Source organism: Myodes glareolus, unplaced genomic scaffold (genome assembly GCF_982192425.1).
Source record: "Myodes glareolus unplaced genomic scaffold, mMyoGla1.1 HAP1_SCAFFOLD_51, whole genome shotgun sequence".
NCBI classification, from domain to species: Eukaryota; Metazoa; Chordata; class Mammalia; order Rodentia; family Cricetidae; genus Myodes; species Myodes glareolus.
In genome coordinates, this window is record NW_028263222.1 from 1,040,001 (window position 1) to 1,050,000 (window position 10,000).

Here is a 10,000-nt window from a genome sequence, read left to right on the forward strand (position 1 = left end):
GGGTGACCGGGGGGGGTCCCGCGGCGCTCGGGCGCGCGCACGACGCGGGCCCCTTCGTCCCCCGACCACGGGTAACAACATCCCAGGCTCCGGCACGGCACGCCGGCGTCACGGCACGCTCTCTTTTGCCCCGCGTGGTTCCTCCCCGGACTCGGAGCGAGGAGGCGCGGGCCGCAGCGGGCACACAAACGCTCGGGTTCCCCCCCCAAAAGTCGGGACGCGGCGAGGGGAACCCGGCCAGAGCTACGCGCATCGGGCGGGTCACGGGGCGGGCCGGGGCGACCCAAGGCGGGTCCGACGGGAGACCCCAAGCACGCCCTTTCATCGGATCGCTAGAGAAGGCACTTTTCTCGCTGAGGGCGGGCGGGACGGACCCGGCCCGACGAGCCCCCGGCCGCGGCAGCCCCAAGAGCGGGGGAAACGACGCTCGATGATCTCGAACGTGGCGAGGCGGGGGGGTCTGCGGTATCGGTAAGGGCTTCTCTTTATCTTTTTCCTTCCGGGGGCGCATTCTCGAGCGTAACGCGGACAGGGGGGACCGGACCGAGAAAAAGCATAAACTACAAACTAGGTCCCCCGAGAGCCAGGCCTCTCCGGCACCACCCACCGGCTCTGCACCGGACGGGGAGGCATTCTAATCGTTTACCATTAAAACCCACCTCGAACGGTGAGAAGAACAGAAAGGCCGGCCGCGACAGCTCAACACCACCACACGGCGCTCAAAAGCCTACGGGAGAAGGCAGCGCGTGGTGGGCCGCTCGCCCGATCTCACAGGAGCTCGCGAGAGACGGTTCATCGTCCCCCGCTCACGGAGGGGGGGACGGACGCAGAGAGCCTCTTTCTTACCGCTCGCCTCGACCCCCACACGAACACACACCTTCGCAGAGGAACACCGCCGAAGGCCGGACCGCGCGCGGGAGGGCACACACGTCGGAGAAACGGGAAACGCCGCCGCCGCTCAGTACCGGGCACCTCTGAAGATCGGCCTGGAACGCTCCAGGAGCACCTCGAGGATCGCGAGCGAGACGCGCGCACACAAAGCCCGTTCGGGAAGGGCGCGTGACGCGGCACACATCGGCCAACCCTCTCCCGGCTCGGAGGGAGGAGGGCCGCACGGGCCACACACGGTGGGCGGAGCGAAACGCGCGAGGGGGGGCAGACGCCGGAGCCCCTGACGCGCCTCACGGGAGCCCCCACGAACCACAGCGGGGAGTGCGGGGGGGCTTTCACAGGGCTCGTGCCGGAGAGACCGCACCCCTGCCTTCCACACACCACCAGTCAAAGGTGGGGAGGACAGACGCGGGGCCCACTGGCAGAACGAGAAGAGCGGCCGCCATTCGCCATGAATGTCCGTCCCTCGCCTGGCGCGGCTTAGGCCTCCGACCCGAATGAACACAGGGCGAGAGCACCACATCGATCGACAAGCGGAACCGGGGAGAAGCGAGCGAGAGAGGGCACCACAGACCCGACCGACTGCCACCAAAAAAAAAAAAACCCTTCACACACCACCTCCGAAACAAAAAAGAAAACCCTTCACACACACACCACCTCCGAAACAAAAAAGAAAACCCTTCACACACCAACTCCGAAACCAAAAAAAAAAAAAAAAAAAAGCGGAGTGGAGTGGGCCAGCCACGGTGGAAGAAAAGGTGTGCACTCGGGAGGCACATAAGCAAGCAGCAGAAAGCCGGGCTGGGTCACCCTTCCCCCCAAAGGCCTTATGGAGACTCGGGAGCTCCACAACCTGGGGATGGGAAAAAAAAGTGCACTCGGGAGTCACACGGGAACAGGGGACTGGGGCACCCACCCAGTCCGTGGAGACTCGGGAGCTCCACCGCCTGCTGATCCCCAAAAGGAAAAAAAAAGAAAACCCTTCACACACCACCTCCGAAACAAAAAAGAAAACCCTTCACACACCACCTCCGAAACAGAAAAGAAAACCCTTCACACACCACCTCCGAAACCAAAAAAAAAAAAAAAGCGGAGTGGAGTGGGCCAGCCACGGGGGAAGAAAAGGTGTGCACTCGGGAGGCACATAAGCAAGCAGCAGAAAGCCGGGCTGGGTCACCCTGCCCCCCAAAGGCCTCATGGAGACTCGGGAGCTCCACAACCTGGGGATGGGGAAAAAAAAGAAGAAAACCCTTCACACCTCCACCTTCAAAACCAAACACAATGGTGGTGGTCGCGGGGAAGAAGCGGTGTGTGCACTCGGGAGGCACATAAAAGCAGGCAGCAGAACGCCGGGCTGGTTCACCCTTCCCCACAAGGCCTCATGGAGACTCGGGAGCTCCATAACCTGGGGGTGGAGAAAACAGTGCACTCGGGAGGCACACAGGGGACCCACCCAGTCCGTGGAGACTCGGGAGCTCCATCTGATCCCCAAAAGAAACTTGGAGAAAAAAAAAAAAAAAGCACCGGGACGGTAAGGGAAGAGCACCGGGAGGCAAGTCCCACCATCCAAACTGCACGGGTGACAACCACGAAGCGGGAACGCCTGACACGCCACGTAGGTTGGGTTAAACGGGAAAAACGACCCAGCGAGGCTCGGAAGAGACCGCAACCTACAGAGTCCTTTCATGTCACCCACTTCAAGGACAGCGTGTCAGCACCTATCTGCAGGTACAATAAGGACAGATAGCAACCACTAGAAGAATGACACCAGGTACAGGGAGCAATTCACAGACCACAGGGGACTCCTGAAAGTGAGGCTGGGTGACATGTCCCAAAAATGTCCCCATAAACAAGAGAACCGACCCTCAAAGGAACAACTGGTCGACCTCATGACCGTGAAAGGACCGAGAGAGCGAGGTGGACATGCCACAAAGCCGGGCGCCCAGCCTCCTCCCGGCCGAGGACCCTGCGACCAGCCGCTAGGGATGGAGCAGGGCAAGAAAAAAAAAATACCTGACGGTACAGGAAACCGGGGACCAGTGAACAGAGAACAGAGAAGCCGTGACCGCAGCCTCCTCTCGGCCTCGAGACGACGAGGCCCGCCTCTGAGGACCGAGAGTTCTGGCAAGGAGAAAAACAAAAGAAAAAAAAGAAAAAAATGCTCCGAGGCCACCCAACGAGTACGGACCAGGGAGGCGAGAAAGCCGTCGAGACCACAGTCTCCTCTCGCCCTCAGGATGGCGAGGCCCACCGCTGAGGACCGAGGAAAAAATAAATAAATAAATAAATAAATAAATAAATAAATAAATAAATAAATAAAGCTCCGAGACCCCCAACGAGTCCGGACCAGGGAGGAGAGAAAGCCGGGACCACAGCCTCCTCTCGGCCTCAGGATGGCGAGGCCCGCCGCCGAGGACCGAGGGTTCTGACAAGGAGGAAAATAATCAAAAGCTCCGACACCCCCAACGAGTCCGGGCACGGGCGGCGGGGAAGAGCCGTGATCAACCAGCGCCCCCTCTCGGCCTCGGGTCGCCGGGGACCCAGGGCTCTCTCTCTCTTAGAGAGAAAAGGCGAGGGAAAGACAGCTTTGAAAGCCGGGGTACTTCACCCATCCTGGGCCTGGCCGGACCCGACACCTAGCGGTGGGACGACGCGAACGACTCAAGCCTTCTGGTCGACCCGCTCAAGTCTCCCGGCACCCTCCCCAGCCGTGGCTTTCGTTCGGTTCCATCCCAGACGCACCCATAGGCGACTCTTCCGGCACAACCTCCTACACAGAGACCGTCCCCAAGCACGACACCGACCGCGGGACACGCCCGCCCGCCAGCCGGGACTCTCGTCACTCTTTCCGCCTCACAAAAGCCACTTCGCCCTCCTTGTCGGCGACCGAGGACCAGGAGCGTTGCACAAAACGGCCAACACCGCTAGGTGGCGCCCGACGACCCACCCGACCGACAGAGATCGCTCGCTCGGCCGCGGCGCGCGAGCCTTCTCTGGCGCGACAGAGTGTCCTCCCACGCTCACGCCCGGAGGTGACACGCACCCACGACAGGGCAGGGGACTCCCCGTCGTCGGTTCCCCCACACCCCATCCCCGAACGTGGGTGAACGCGGGCTGGCCGGGACGGACGTTCGGGAGGAGCCACGGACGCTCAGGCTACGAAAACGAAAGGAGAAACCGAGACCACAGGCAGCTAGCTAGGAAAACAGGCCAATCGCTCTCCCTCGTGGAGAGGGAGGGAGGGAGGGAGGCTCACGGGAAACAAAGAGTGCGTCTCCACGATCAGTGACAGTATTAAGTGGGCCAGTCGAGGGGCTGCGACACTTAGAGCACGGTGAGAGGGAGAGACCGAGGGACTGAGGGAGACCGAGGACCGAGGGAGGGAGGGAGGTGGCCATGGCAGGCAGTCTCCTGCCATCCGAGTCTCCTTTCAAAGACATAGACTTCACCTTGGCCACTGCTTACTTGCTTGCTTGCTTGCTTGCTTGCTTGCTTGCTTGCTTGCCTGCTTGCTTGCCTGCTTGCTTGCTTGCAGTTCTTTTTCTCCACACCACTCCCCACACCCCCGGCACCTACTTCTCAGACTAAATACCGAGTCAGAGAAAATGAAAACAGTCGTGGAATAATGTGTTTGTTTGTGTGTGTGTTTTAAAATATCTCCATTGGATTTCATTTCCAGGAATAATAGGGTCATGCGGATCTGTTGTGAACATTTTCACTTAGGACGGAGAAAATTAAAAGGTCGTTTGATGGATTTCTGGTGGAGGGTCTATTTCCCACCGCGATGAAGATGATCTCCTGATCCTTGTACTTTCAGTTTCTGAGTGCTGCTGGCATGACAGACACGGGCCCTCACACGCGCGTTGACGAGACAGTACTGACTGAGTGACAGCATGGAGCCCGTAGGACAAGGCTTCGGCTTCCCCTTCCCCTCCCACATAAACCAGAAAAATAAATAAATAGATCAATAAATACCCAGAGGCAGAAACATGGAAGCAGCTTCTCAGACCCTTTAGAGAAGGCTCCTGAGGTCTGACTGGGGTGACACACGTGGCAGAGGAGACGACTAGGCCAGGGCTCCTCCCTTCACAACCATCATCCAGGCCCCCAGCACTGCCTGCCTGCCTTCCTCCCTCCCTCCTTTCCTCCTTTTATAAATGCCAGGTTATTTATTTTAATTGACTTATTTTTAATTGCGTTGGGAGGCTAGACATTTTTGGGTTTTCGGGAGTGGACAGACATACGAAAGGAAGGAAGGAAGGAAGGAAGGAAGGAAGGAAGGAAGGAAGGAAGGAAGGAAGGAGAGAAAGGATCAGAGCAGTGAATATACAGGTGCACAGTCATTACACCAAGGTGGACTGCAGATAGAAAATAAAGAGGAAGAAAAAAAAATAGAATGTCACCAAAAGGTCAGCCTGGTCTATAAAAGTGAGTTCCAGGACAGTCAGAGCTATTATATGAAATTGCCCGAGTTCAAATCAGCAATTTCCAAACTCCAACAAGAATGTTTACAGGAAAGGCAACAGATAAAGGCCCATCAAAGAAGTCCAGTGGAGCTGTAGGCACACCCTTTGAAACTTCTCTATTGCAAGGTCACAGAGTTAGGAAAGGATCTTGACCTTAAACTTTCCTTAATAGTAAGTCTCTGTGTGTATCATACTCAAGTCAAGTGCCCTCAGAGCTCATGGAAGATGAAACAGAGCTCTACAATAAGAGATGGGTGTTGTGGGGGGGGATTCACTCAAGAAAATAAAAGCAAAGCCCTACACTAACCCTGGCACACAGTAAAATCAGTCCTATGAGGAAATTTTTAGCTCAAATTGCCCACGTTTTACAAAGGCTTCTAACCGGGAAGTGATGATGCATGCCTTTAGTTCCAGCACGCGGCCTGGTCTCCAAGAGCGAGTTCCAGGACTGACTCAAAAACTAGAGAGAAACCCTGTCACAAAAAAAGAACAAACAAACAAAAAATCTATTACATAAATCAATAGATGCATACATAGATGGAAGAATAGATGAGAGACAGACAGACAGACAGACAGACAGACAGACAGAGAGAGAGATAGACCCAAACCCCATCTTCTGTCTTCTGATGGTACCAGGCTCTCTCCCAGGGGTCACAGAGCAAGGTGGGCAGGCAGCAACGCAGGCAGTGCACGTGTATGATATCAAGCAAGCCTATATGTGATATATAGGGTCTAATAGGGTAATGTCAGTATTACATTGGGGTAGGTCTCAGGAGCACAAGAACCCAAATCTCTGATCACCAAATTCCCCAAATTCCCTGTCACCAGAAGAGGGCACTAGATCCCCACCATGTGGTTTCTGGAAATTCTCTGCAGTTCTGATTTTTTTCACTGTTCCTCCTGCTTGCATGCATTTAGTGAGAGAGTGGGCACCACTCCTCCCTGCTTCTCTGTGTGTCTGTGCCTGTCACATCCTGGATAGTCAGAGTGACCGCCACCTATGCCTGCCTGAGATGTAGCCGGCAACCCTGGCTGGGGCTGGGGGAAAGGGAGAGAGTGGATTCCACTGGAGAGCCATGGGCAGAGGCTCTGTGGATTCCCTGCAAGAGGCCTCACTGTTTCAGGTAAATCAGTGACCAGGTCTGAATCCAGGACAGACTCCAAAGCCAGAGAGAATCCCTGTCTCAGAAAACAAACAAACAAAAAAAATAAGTAAACTAATAGATAAATTGATAGCCAGGCAGAGACTCTGAGAGATGATAAAACACCTCAGAGATCAGGGAGCCCAAGGCAGGCAGGTCACTGCGAGTGTAAGGCTACCTTGTTCTGCAGACTGAGATTCAGGACAGGCAAAATGACACAGACGAACTCTGTTTAAAAAATAAAAAGGTGTTCAGTGCATGTCTTTAATCCCTGCACTAGGAGGCAGAGGCAGATGGATCTCTGTGAGTCTGAGGCCAGTCTTGTCTACAAAGTGAGTTCCAGGGCATACAAGGATACACAAGGAAACCCTAAGTTGAAAAACCACAAATAAACAAACAGATAATAACAATAAAAATATTTGAGAGTTCAAATAATTGACTTCATTCACAATAAAAAAATATGGATATCAAAATATCAAATGCACTTGAACACATTGACACAGGAGACCGCTTCCTAAATATAACCCCAGTAGCACAGACACTGAGAGAAACAAAATGAATACATGAGACCTCCTGACACTGAAAAGCTTCTGCAAAGCAAAGGACATGGCCAACAAGACAAAACGACGGCCTACACAATGGGAAAAGATCTTCACTAACCCCACATCAGACAGAGAGGTCTGGTCTCCACAATATACAAAGAACTCAAGAAATTGGTCATCTAAAGAACAAAGAATCCAATTTACAAAATGGAGTACAGACCTAAACAGAGAACTCTCAACGGAGGAATCTAAAATGGCTGACAGACACTGAAGAAAATGGTCAACATCCTTAGTCATCAGAGAAATGTACATCAAAACGAGTTTCTATGTCTCTTGGATGAAAGAAAGAAAGGAGTGCATCCCCACACCCCGGCTCAGTGTTTAGTATCACGTTCTGTTAATTTCTTGTACATTTAGTTTAATTTCACATTTTGTTCATCTCTCTTGGTCTGCACCAAGTGTTTCCCTGTGTGGGGTGGGACATGGAAGGTGTCCTATTTCAGAACATTTTATTTTACTTTGCTTTGAGACAGTCTTTCCAGTTGTGTAGAACTTAGTTTAATTCCAAATTTTTTAAAAAGATTTGTGGTTTTTTTTATTTTTTTAATATTTATTTATTTATGTACACAATATTCTGTCTCTGTGTATTCCTGAAGGCCAGAAAAGGGATCCAGACCTCATTACATATGGTTCATGAGCCAGCATGTGGTTCCTGGGAATTGAACTCAGGACCTTTGGAAGAGCAGGCAATGCTCTTAACCGCTGAGCCATCTCTCCAGCCCTAAAGAATTTTTTATGGTTTGTTTAACTTTATTTTACATGCAGTGGCATGAATGTGTCAGATCATCCAGAAACTGGATTTACAATCACTTATGTGCTGCTGCCATGTGGGTCCTGAGAATTGAACCCACTTCTTCAGGAAGAGCCACCAAACCATTTCTCCAGGCCTTCCTTTAATTTAACAAATTTATTGGTGTGTCTCTAGGTGTGCCTCTCTCTCTCTCTCTCTCTCTCTCTCTCTCTCTCTCTCTGTGTGTGTGTGTGTGTGTGTGTGTGTGTGTGACTCTGTGTGTCTGTGGGGTGGCCTTTGACTTTACCAAGGTGAACACATTCAAGAGAAGAAATGGTGATTTACAGATAGAACATAAAAAACAAAACAAAACAAAAGATAGCTTGATCTTTAAAAGTGAGTTCCAGGAAAGCCAAGGCAAGGCTATTACCTGAAATTGACTGAATTCATATCAGCAATTTCTCAATTCCAACAAGAATGTTTACAGAGAAGTCAAGAAAGAAAAAAAACAAATCTTGTTGAATGAAGTGCCAGAGTCAAAGGCCTGCTCCACTACCTGCCAACCCTGGCTGTATTTTGAATCTCATATTTGATTTCTCTCTCCACGTACATTGAGTTTAATACGTGTGAAGGCAGACTGAAGAAAACAATCAAGAAAAAGAGAAAATATGAGGAGTGGGACAAAACAGAGATCTAGAATGGGAGAGAGAGGGAGAGAGAGAGAGAGGGGGAGAGAGAGAGAGAGAGAGCGTGAGCGCATTCACGTCAGTCCTGTGAGAAAACCACCTCAGTCCTTTGAAGAAATTTATAAGTCTCATTGCCTACCATTCTAAAAATTAAAACCATCTACTTGGGTGGTGGCGACGGCGCATTCCTTTATTCCCGGTTCTCAGCCTATTCTACAAGAGCTACTTCCAGGACTGGGTCCAAAGCCAGAGAGAAGAAAAGTTTGTGATTTACTTAACTTCATTATATGTGCAATGGTGTGAGGGTGTCAGATCACCCCGGAACTGCATTTACAATCACTTATGTGCTGCCATCTGGGTGCTGGGAATTGAACTCAGGACCTTTGGAAAAGCAGGCAATGCTCTTAACCGCTGAATCATCTCTCCAGCATTAAAGAATTTTTTATGGTTTATTTAACTTTATTTTACGTGCAGTGGCATGAATGTGTCAGATCATCCTGAAACTGGATTTACAGTCACTTATGTGCTGCTGCCATGTGGGTCTTGGGAATGGAACTCACTTCTTCAGGAAGAGCCACCAAGCTCTTCAATGGTGTTTTACAGATAGAAAATAAGAAAACAAGACAAAAACAAACAGATAGCCTGATCTTTAAAAGTGAGTTCCAGGACAGTCAGGACTATTACATGAAATTGCCTGAGTTCAAATCAGCAATTTCTCAATTCCAACAAGAATGTTTACAGAGAAGTCAAGAAAAAAAAAACCAACAAATCAGGTTGAATGAAGTGCCAGAGTCAAAGGCCTGCTCCACTACCTGCCAACCCTGGCTGTATTTTGAATCTCATATTTGGTTTCTCTCTCCACGCACATTGAGTTTAATACATGTGAAAGGCAGACTGAAGGAAACAATCAAGAAAAAGAGAAACCATGAGGAGTGGGACAAAATAGAGATCTAGAATGGGAGAGAGAGAGAGAGAGAGAGAGAGAGAGAGAGAGAGAGCATTCACTTCAGTCCTGTGAGAAAACCACCTCAGCCTCATTTATAAGTCTCATTGCCCACCATTCTAAAAATTAAAACCATCTAGCTGGGTGGTGGTGGCGGCGCATTCTTTTATTCCTGGTTCTCAGCCTATTCTACAAAAGCTACTTCCAGGACAGGCTCCAAAGCCAGAGAGAAGAAATGTTTGTGATTTACTTAATTTCATTACATGTGCAATGGTGTGAGGGTGTCAGATCACCCAGGAACAGCATTTACAATCACTTATGCGCTGCCATGTGGGTGCTGGGAATTGAACTGAGATATCTCTCCTGAAAATTGAACTCAGGACCTCTGGAAGAAGAGCCAGTTCTCTTAAACTCTGAGCTATTTCTTCAGCCCTTGTTTGTTTCTTTAATTTAGGAAAAAGAATGCTGTATTATTTTAATGCATGAGCACTCTCTCTGCACCCACTTCCATTCACCAAGAGAGTGCACTAGATCTCCACC

General features: G+C 51.0%; 1 long non-coding RNA gene across 1 annotated transcript; it reads left to right on the forward strand.

The window, feature by feature from the left end:
• The first annotated feature begins 3,871 nt into the window (after positions 1-3,871).
• Positions 3,872-4,865, forward strand: LOC148117115 (uncharacterized). The gene is made up of 2 exons (XR_015737153.1): positions 3,872-4,225; positions 4,571-4,865. It is a non-coding gene; the product is annotated as an uncharacterized LOC148117115 (long non-coding RNA).
• The last annotated feature ends 5,135 nt before the right edge of the window (positions 4,866-10,000 follow it).